General features: G+C 41.0%; 1 protein-coding gene across 1 annotated transcript in view; it reads left to right on the forward strand.

The window, feature by feature from the left end:
- The window catches only part of MBTD1 (mbt domain containing 1), a gene marked incomplete in the record, with an annotated part of 2241711 nt that overhangs the window by 72666 nt on the left and 2159045 nt on the right, over positions 1 to 10000 (forward strand). Inside the window, 1 exon segment of the mRNA XM_044084938.1 lies at positions 6874 to 6938.

Here is a 10000-nt window from a genome sequence, read left to right on the forward strand (position 1 = left end):
CTGACGTCCCGCTCACCAGGCTGAACAAGGAGAGGATCACGGTGAGCAGCCTGTCGGGCGCTAGGATCCGCCACATAACACAAGCACTCGGGTCACTCCAAGGCAAGTACAAATATGACTCTGTCATTGTCCATGCTGGTGTGAATGACCTGAGACGTACCTCCCTGGACTACATGAAAAGAGACGTAGAGGAGCTCTCTGAGCATGTAGCCCAGGCCGGTATGACCCTGACCTTGAGTAGCATCTTACCCTCACCAAAAATGATGCCACAATATGAAGACAAGATGATCAATTTCAACAATTGGCTTAAGTACTGGTGTCATTCAAAGGGAATCCAATGCCTGTCAGCTTGGGATGATATGCTCGACAAGCCACGATGCTTTGCTAGGGATGGCTTGCACCTGTCACCCTTGGGCTTTCGGATATTGGCAAAGGCTCTTGCTACCCCCCATAGTGCCTTTTTTAGGCAAGGCTCAAAAGACAAACCCACCGCCATAGGTATCACAAGGGATAAGAAACTAAGAGTAATGCTGCTCAACGCCAGAAGTCTAAACCTCAAGATGCACGCACTCAAAACTCTCCTTAGCATGGAGAACACCGATATCTGTGCAGTAACAGAAACCTGGTTCAGGGCTCCTGAGAGCACCCCAGCACTACCAAGTTATACCTCGTACCATGCTTTTCGGCCCCATAACTTGGACCAAACCACAAAAATAGGGGGAGTATCGATATTCATCAAAGATACCCACTCCTCCAGGTTGGTGGCAAAGCACGAAGCATCAGAGACTATCCATGTGCAACTAACAGTGGGTAAAACTGCCTTCCAGTTTATAGCCTGCTACAGACCACCCTCCCAAACCCAAGAACCCCACTCGGCCTTCCTGAGAACACTGGAAAATATGAAGGTCTCTCCAAACACCATTATATTGGGCGACTTCAACTACCCAAACATAGACTGGGAGCATTACTCTAGCTCCAACACCCTAGCCCAAAGGTTCCTAGAATTTATAAACTCAAATGCTATGGAACAACTTGTTACCACTCCCACAAGAGGGGAAAACATACTGGACCTCATCATCACCAACATGGGGACTCTATGCTCCAGACCAGAAGTGTATCCCTCACTGGTAAGATCAGACCATAAACTAATCTCGCTGGATATTCACATCCCGACCCCACCCCCTGCCCAGAAAACCACAGTGAAAAACTTCTCTAAAGCAAATTTCACACTCCTCAAAACCGAGGTGGAATACTTCAAAGCCCCCGGCCTGTGGACAATACGACCCAGACCACAGAATCCTTTATAAACGCATTCTATGAACACCTTCAGGAATGCATGGATCATGCAATCCCAAATAAAACCAAGACCCAATCCTCCAAAGGCAGACGTCCTGTCTGGTGGACCCCAGCCATAAACAAACTATACAATAGCAGGAGGAAGCTACTACATGATAGAGCAAAATCCCAAAAGGGGAAGGCATCACTGATCAGTATTAGCAAAAAACTACGGGCACTCATAAAATTGTCTAAGGCCAGCTTCGAGAGAAAAATTGCACAGGACACTAAGGATAATCGCAAGGCTTTCTTTAGTTATGTTAGAAACCTGGGTGGGAATTCTCAGATATGCTCAGAATTAGTCCAAAATGACAAAAAATACACCGAACCCACAGACATTGCCAACATCCTAGCTGACAGGTTCAGCGCAAACTTCTCCCCTCCCACCAAAGGGCAAATATCTATCCCAGCAGAGTGCTGCCCCCCTGACATCTCAAATGCTCAGGTAAGAGCCGCCCTCTCCAAAGCAAAAAACACAGCATCAATGGGACCAGACGGTGTCCCGGGCTGCGTCCTATATGAACTCCAAGAAGAGCTAAACCCAAACATAAAACTACTGTTCAATCTCAGCCTTACTACAGGATATGTGCCCAAAGAGTGGCGTACAGCAACAGTGGTCCCTCTCCATAAAGGTGGTGCCTCAACGGATCCTGGAAGCTATTGCCCCATAAGCCTGACTAGCTTGGTCTGCAAAGCTATGGAAAGGATCATCATGGACCTCATAATTAAAAATATTGGGGACCTACAGACACTGGATCCTACCCAGTTCGGCTTTAAGGGCAGATCCTGCCTCTTAAACCTGGTTGATTTCTTTGAAACAGTCACCAAGGCCATTGACGAGGGGAAGGTGGTCCACACAGCCTACCTGGACCTCGCAAAAGCCTTCAATACAATACCCCACTCGGGCATTATAGATAAGTTCACCAGCTGAAATATAAACTCCTATGTCACTAGATGGATTGCAAACTGGCTCAAGGTCAGAACCCACATGGTTAGAATTGCTGGAGCCCTGTCAGACTCCAAACCAGTTACAAGTGGTGTCCCACAAGGCTCAGTTCTGGGACCTCTCTTGTTCGGACCTCTCTTGTTCGGTATATATTTCTCGGAGGTACAGGCCAACACGGAAGGACTGTGGCTGACCAAGTTCGCAGTTGACTGCAAACTGGGCGCCATAATCGACTCTCCAGCCGACACAAGCATCCTCCAAAAGGGCCTCATAGAAACAGACAACTGGTGCCAGAGTCATGGCCTCAAGCTAAATGCCAAAAAGTGTATAGTCATCCCCTTTGGCAAAAACAAAGTGCCCACAAATTACCACATAGGTGGTAATCCATTAAGTACAGAAGAAGTAATTAGGGACCTAGGGACCCAAGTTGATAGCAATCTCTCATTTGACAACCACGTGGCCAAAATGGTTAGAAAAACATTTTATATAGCCCACCTAATCATGAAGGGATTCACATCTAAATCAGGGGAGGTCATCGTGCCTCTTTACTCATCTCTCATCAGGCCCATAATTGAGTACAATGCACCTTTTGGGATGTACCTTACCAGACACCTGCAGCAACTGGAAAGACCCCAAAAGTATTTCACCAAGAGGATCAAAGGGCTCAAACAGAAGCCATATGCTGCCCGGTTAAAGAAACTCCAGCTCTACCGCCTGTTCAGAGGTGATCTGTGCCTGACGTATAAAGCCATGTCCAACCCGGAATTAATGGACATGCTGCACCTCAGAAAATCCAAATCCCATCGAGCTACGTGCTCGAGAGACTTGAACCTCAGCACTGAAATAAATAGGACATGCTGGAGGGACAGATTCATAACCCAGAGTCTCCCTTCACTTTAGAATAAAATCCCAGTCCAGGTTAGGCAGAGTCCCTCATTGACTCTCTTCAAGAGGAATCTTGATGAGTGGATGGGAGATCATAGGTTTACCCCAGTTATCACTTCTGTGTCACTGACAGAGGCACCGTATACTAACCTCGAAAAAGGGCATAGCAAAATAAATTTAAAATGGGTGGCGAAAGCCAAACACATTCTGGCTAGGCTTATAAATGCCCTAGGGCAGAATGCCTAGTATGAACCTATGAACAGACTGTCTACCCTGCTTGGATTACTTTTGAATACTTGGTAATTCTGTATAATATATTTCAAATTATATTTTTTTTTATTATTTTTTACTTGGGATGAGTTTGTTTGCTACCTCTACCACCTTTATCTGATCTTAAGATACAGTGAGTAACTAGATGTATAGGAATTGAAAATCTTCCACACAGAGAGAAGTTTCTTACACTGTTCTGTTTTGTTAATCCCTTAATCCCTTTTAATCGCCTGTTTTTTGAGGATCTGCAGCAGGTATTAAAAGGGGCAAGAAATCCTGCAACTAGAAAATCATACATTAGCAAATGAAAAATGTTTTCTAATTGGTGCCAAAACAAGAACCAACACTATTTTAATGGTAACATTTCTCTGGTCCTGCACTATTTGTGAATTACTATCCTCTGGCCAGTAGTGTTCATTTTTAAGCCATTTTAACATGTCTACCAGTAGATCCCCATCTTTCAGTCCGTTGCATACTAAGCTTCCTAGGAAAAACCTGGTGGCTGCTCCTTGGGATCTTAATTTTGTTTAGGAAAAATGTAATTTTTGCTCCTTTTGAATCGGCTCATCTGCCTGACTTGAGGTTCTTGACGTGGAAAAACAGTGTTACTGTTCTTGCAGAAGTCGCAGCAATCGGTATGCCAGTTATGGTGGGTCAATCCTATTTAATTTTCCTCAAAGATAGGGTTTCTTTAAGAACTAATCCTTCATTTATGCTTGTAGTAGTTTCAGAGTTTAATTTGAGTCAAGTTATCAATCACTCTGTCATTCCAGAACGTAGAAACAAGAGAGAGAGAATATTGTATACTTTGCATGTCCATGGACGACTCAGATCTTGGAACAAAGTCTTTTAAAAACACTTGATGGTTATTTTGTGAAGGTGGTAAGTATCCTGTTTCAAAATAGTTGTATCATGCTATTAACTTTTGTTATACCCTTCATAATGTTGCAATTCCAGACAGGATCAAGGCTCATTCTACCAGGGCCTTGGCTTCATCTGAGATTTCTTGGAAAGGGTTAGATTGTAGAAGAAGCAACTTGGTACTCTGTACACAACTTTTACAAAGCACTACTAGCTAGGTATCTTCCCCAGGACTAGAAAAGGCTTTGCTCGGACCATTTTCCAGGGGCTCCTGGACCCTCATCTTTTCTCCTCATCTAAATCTGTGGAAGCTATGATAGTCATACCTCTTGACTGTCCAGATTTTTGGTACTTATTTTTGGACTTTTCCTCAAAAAGTGTGGTTTTCTGACAAATCACTGAGGACTGAAATCATGAAATAATGACAGACATTTGAATTTCAGACTTCTTGTCCTTGTGAAAATGCATAGTAATGCAAAACCTGTTATTCTAGTTTTTTTAATAAGGGCGATATTTAAAATCTGTCCAAATTTTTAGACTTTTGTCTCCACCATTTAATGTTTGTGTCCAGGTTTCTTGCCTTAAGAGGTTGAGGGATATGACACTCTAACCATATAGTTAAGATTACTTGCAGCTGTCATCAAATGCTGAGCTTACTGCAGTTGTGCAAGTTAACTTGCCATAACAGTAGATGTTTGATCAGTGTTGCAGTAACTGCTTCCTGCATCCCCGTTATTTTTGTACATTTTTCTTACAACTTTGGAAGCTAGGCAGCTGTGAGAATGACATAACTGATTTAGCTAAGGCTACTGCAACAATGATCATTTAAACATCTACTGTTATGGTAAGTTCATGTTATCCGTAATTTGCCAGCTGTGTTGATTCTAGTTCATCTATGTTCTAAATTCTAGTGTTGAGTCTTGTACCACTTTTAGTCTTCCTTGAGATGTTGCAATCAGGTTTTCATTTTCTTTAGAGCTGCCACTCAGATGTGTAAGCTAGTGATGTTCTGCAAGATCCTGTAAATGTGGATCTCGCATATCAGATTAAATTTATGGGTATTTGCCATGATTTGTAAGTGAATCTCAGTCTATATAAGCAATTTCTTCCTCAATCCCCTGCCTTCTTTTCTTATTTTTTGTTTCAGTTTTTCTGGTTAGTTGTGCTTTTGAAGTTTTTAGCAAGGGAAAGAAAAACATTTAAAAATTGCATGGAAGCGTAGTCCTAGTATTTCTGCTTAGTGTAGATGCATCATATGTTGTCAGAGTTTGGGTTGAACATCTTGATGAGGAATGAAAAATTTGTGACTAGTTCTCTAGCAGAAGACAGTCTGTTGGTCCAGATGTATGGAGGGTACAGGGATGCACCGCATTTCCGGCATTACGTAGAGTTTGTAATTTGCGAAAGTTGTTGGATGCTGAACAGTCATAAAGTTTGGTGTCAAACATACCCGGATCTATAGTGTGATACTACAGTGTTTGCATCTGAGGTGAGGAGGTCAGTCCTTGTTAATTAGTATAATTGTAACTGCAGGCTTTTAGCCAGGTTGATATTGAATGCTTTCCTAGGCTAGAGCTCCTACCCTTAACCATAATATTCTGTGCTCTAGCTTTTCTCTTGATGTCTTCATGTTCACAATTGCCTAAAATGGTCCTAGGCCACATTTATTGTAAAAACTTGTTAGAGAAAATGTTTCAGAATTTTGATAACTTCTGGTATTTTCATTTTCCATGTGCATTTTTCTGTTATTCTGACCATGTAAGTGTATTGACTAATTTTTTTTAGTTTTTTTTTTTTCTTATTTAACTTCCACTTTAGGTTTTGGGATTTCTTCAGACTATGCGGTCTGTACCACCTGTTAAGTTTCTGTGCTGTGTAGTTTGTGTTTAAGTATTTAGAATGGGTTTAAAAAATGAACTGATTTTATATTTTCTGATTAGTTTGCTTCACCAGTTTCCTGCTTGATATCGGTGCTTACTCAGTTTTTGTCTTTGTGGTATTGTAAAGTTGGTTAGCTACAATTTTCTTGTCATAGGTAAAACTGTTGATTTTTGTCTGTTTTCCAATGAGTTGTGTTTTTGAAGTTGTTCTTAATGGAAAACAAAACATTTAAAAATCGCTTGAAATTGCAGTCCTAGTATTTCTGCTCAGCGTACTTGCATCACCTGTCATCAGGCTTAGGGTGAAACATCTTAATGAGGAAAGCAAAATATGTGACTCCTTTGGAAGCGGAATAAGTATTTTCTTTCCTTTAGTTCATTTACTTCCGAAGGGGCTTTCTTCTCTGGTCTTGCCTCAAGATCAAACACTTTGGCTTCTAGTGGTGAACACAGCGCTTTTGCTTTCCCAGTCAAGTCACGGAGATAGGGTAAGGGAGATGAAATTTGAACATAGATACTGCAAAGCTGGCTGTTTGTCCATTCCCTAAAAAATGAGAATAGTGGACTAACCCTTTTACATTTGTTAGAATTTTTTTGTAGGTTTACCAAGCAAGGGAGTTTCTTACAAGTAGGATGTTGGAAGGACACTGCTTTCCAGACTTTCATTTGCTAATTATATGTTTTTTCTGTTTTTAGGCACTCTTATGATGGTTGACACTTCATCTGTAGAGATGCTGAGGGCTTTCTTGAAGTTGTAGCAGGTGAGTGCTTTTGTCTATTCCTGTCTGGTACAAGAGCAGATGCATGTCCTTTTTCATTGACTTTATTTTTAGCTTTTTTCTTCCAGGTCCTCCTCCCTGTCAACTGTCTTTTTGTACTGGCTCTGTTGAGGTCAGTCACTACTCTGCAGGTACTGATATCATCAATATTGTTGACTTCAGCTGTGGTTTCATATTCAGTTCACAGCCTTTTGGTTTCACACATTCAGTATTTTGATGCCATCAATTCTAGTGGCATTGGCACAAATTCAATTAACATTTGGTATCTTTATGGCCCTAATTGTCTGGGTTCTATTTTTAGGATTGGCGTCATTTGCTGATCTCTTATACTTTGACTTTTGAACCCTCAGCTTAGTGGCCTTCAGTGAAGGGCTTAGGGTGGTTATGTCCTTCTGTGTAGATGTCAAGGGTAAGACCGTTAGTCTGGTTTTTGATTACATTTTTCAGTTTTTCAGTGTTTTGGCCCTGGAATCCAGCATTAATTACCACGGTGCCCTGTTCCTTAGTGTTTATTTCAATATTGTTTTAAATTATGTTATTGTTTTGAATGAAAGCACTAGATCTCAAAAATAAACTCCTTATTTGCTGGTAGACACGTGTTGTGATTATTGATATTAGTAATGCAAGTTGTTCTTCTGCACTTGCTGCCTTCTTCCTTTTTAATTTCTCCAAATCTTTTGGGTTTTTAATACCATGACTGGAATGGACCACATTCCTAAGTCAAAGTATGATTAAAGTTCATGAAATTAGTATTGTTTCAATCTTCAATGTCAGCCAGAAGTGCTCTTCGCACAACCCGCAGTATACCCATTAATGACTCCTTCTGCAATTTGTACAGAATTACATGTATTCTTTTTTCTAAGACCCATTGCTCCTCCTACTGTTGGAACTGTCTGGGTATCATTCTTCCATATTGCTCTCATTTCTGCCTGCAAATCCTGATCTGTTGCTACTTTATGTCTCTCTGTACGCAAGACAAGGTAGTCACTGGGTGTATCAATTTCAATGATCAGTGCTACTTTTGTAGCTTATTCCATTGTGGTTAACCCAGTACAAGTTGAATCCATCTCAGCAGCAGGGCAAGATGATCAGAGGGGCTCTTGTAGGAACCTACACAAATATTTTTGGATCCAGCTCAGCTCTGGAGCCTTCCTCAGAAACCTCACCTTTAGGGAAAAGCAAGAGGTTTAAGTGCAAGAGGAGGCACCCTGATCCCCCATTTAGAGTCTTCCACTGTAGACATGGATAATGGTGCAGATTCCCTAACAACCCCGTAAATATGGGGAGATCATTGAAATTATGCATTATAGGAGCAGATAGCCCACTGACCTTTTGATGTTTCCACAAAGTATACTACAAATAACCTTTTCTTTCACCTTCTTACTGGATGGTCCTCTGTGTTATCCGGATGGTTGTCTCCTTTTTAAGGATGCAGTGATTCTGTGACATCTTTTCCAAGAAAGCCATGCAACATACTTTGGCCTCCAATGGATTGGAATCACTCTGTGCAAAAATCTACAATTAATTCTTTGTCATTGTAACGTTGCTTAAAAAAATCTCCTTCTTGACAAACACCCAGCTGATTATACTTAATCATGATGAAGTTTTGTAAGTGGGTCTACCCGTCTTTCACATTAACCTTGTGGGAACTAACCTGCATGTCTCGCATGTTCTTATGTTAGTAGTTAGAGCTAGCTAATGAGGTGAGTTGTTGGCCTAGGTCCTTACATTTGCACTCTTAGGAGGCAGCTGTATCCTTGATGTTGAACCATATCATGTGCTTGCCATGTAATTGTGTGTATGGTGTAGCTTGAGCAGCTGATTCAGTGTAGCTCTCCAATGTCATACTCCGCGTCTTCTGGCTAACTTTGCTGAGGATTCCAAGGCATCCTTCTTTTAATGCCCTCTTTTAATATGTCAACCTTGTTATGCCTTGTAGCTGAGTAAGACCTCGTGAAAGTGGAAAAGTTGGGTAAGACTGTAATTGCTGTTGGCATTATATTTCGTATTCCACAGCTGCCCTTATTTAGTTTGTGGAGAAGTCCACAGTATTCATGGTACAAGTGCTGCTAACAGCAACATGGCAGTCAAAGATCTGTTGTAAACAGAAATGGAGTATTGATGCAGCCCTAGAGCCAGAACAAACTGTACTTTTAGAATAGATAAAGTCACAAAGGTAGGAATTATGTGACCTTTTTGCTAAAGAGAGGTAGTAGTTAACTCCATGAGCAATTGCTTGTTTGACCCATTCTGGAGGCACTGGGGGGTGGGGGTTTGATTGTCCCATATGGCTGACCATCACATAGGACAAGAGGATTCTGACAGTAATTTTTAGTGTGTATGATGCTTTTCCACAGCCCACACATGCCCCACTTTGTTCCATTGTCCAACATTCCACTACATTGGAAGAGTGTACCAACTTTAGATCTTTAGATTATTTACAGAACATAAATCAGTACTTCAACTTTCAAGTCTTAAAGAATCACAGTGAACAATACAGAGCCGCACATTGAGCTCTTGCATATTTTCATATTCATTTTGAGGATCATTCAGTGTACTGACTTGCAAAACACATCCTCCATCAGACAGGATTTGCTCTTTGTAATTCACAGCATCTTGCTGCAGCTTTAGATTTTCATGATTACATTGACTAGAGGTCTCCCAGTTTGAAAACCTAAAAACTGTGGGGAAAATCAAGTAAAAACGATCAATTAATGACTTGTAATTATATTACCTGGATGCCTGCAGAGAAGAAATTTGGAGAAAACTGTGAAAAGTTACCTAAAAAGGGGAAGAACTGTTGGGAAGAATCTGGGAGTTGTTTGCCGAGTGCTCCATATTTTAATTCTGCTATTTGTAAAAAGCATTTAAAGTTTCATGTTAGATACAGGAGATGGCTTCCAGTAATTCAATGGAAAAATTCAAATGCAGTCAGAGGTCTTTAAAGTCAAATAACAATAGTTGGAAAATAGACCTTTTAACTAGCTATACAAATACAACATCAAAGGAGTAATAAGTCAAGTAATAAAAGACTGGAAATATAG

Source organism: Protopterus annectens, chromosome 10.part0, assembly GCF_019279795.1.
Source record: "Protopterus annectens isolate FY-2018-M chromosome 10.part0, PAN1.0, whole genome shotgun sequence".
Taxonomy (NCBI): domain Eukaryota; kingdom Metazoa; phylum Chordata; order Ceratodontiformes; family Protopteridae; genus Protopterus; species Protopterus annectens.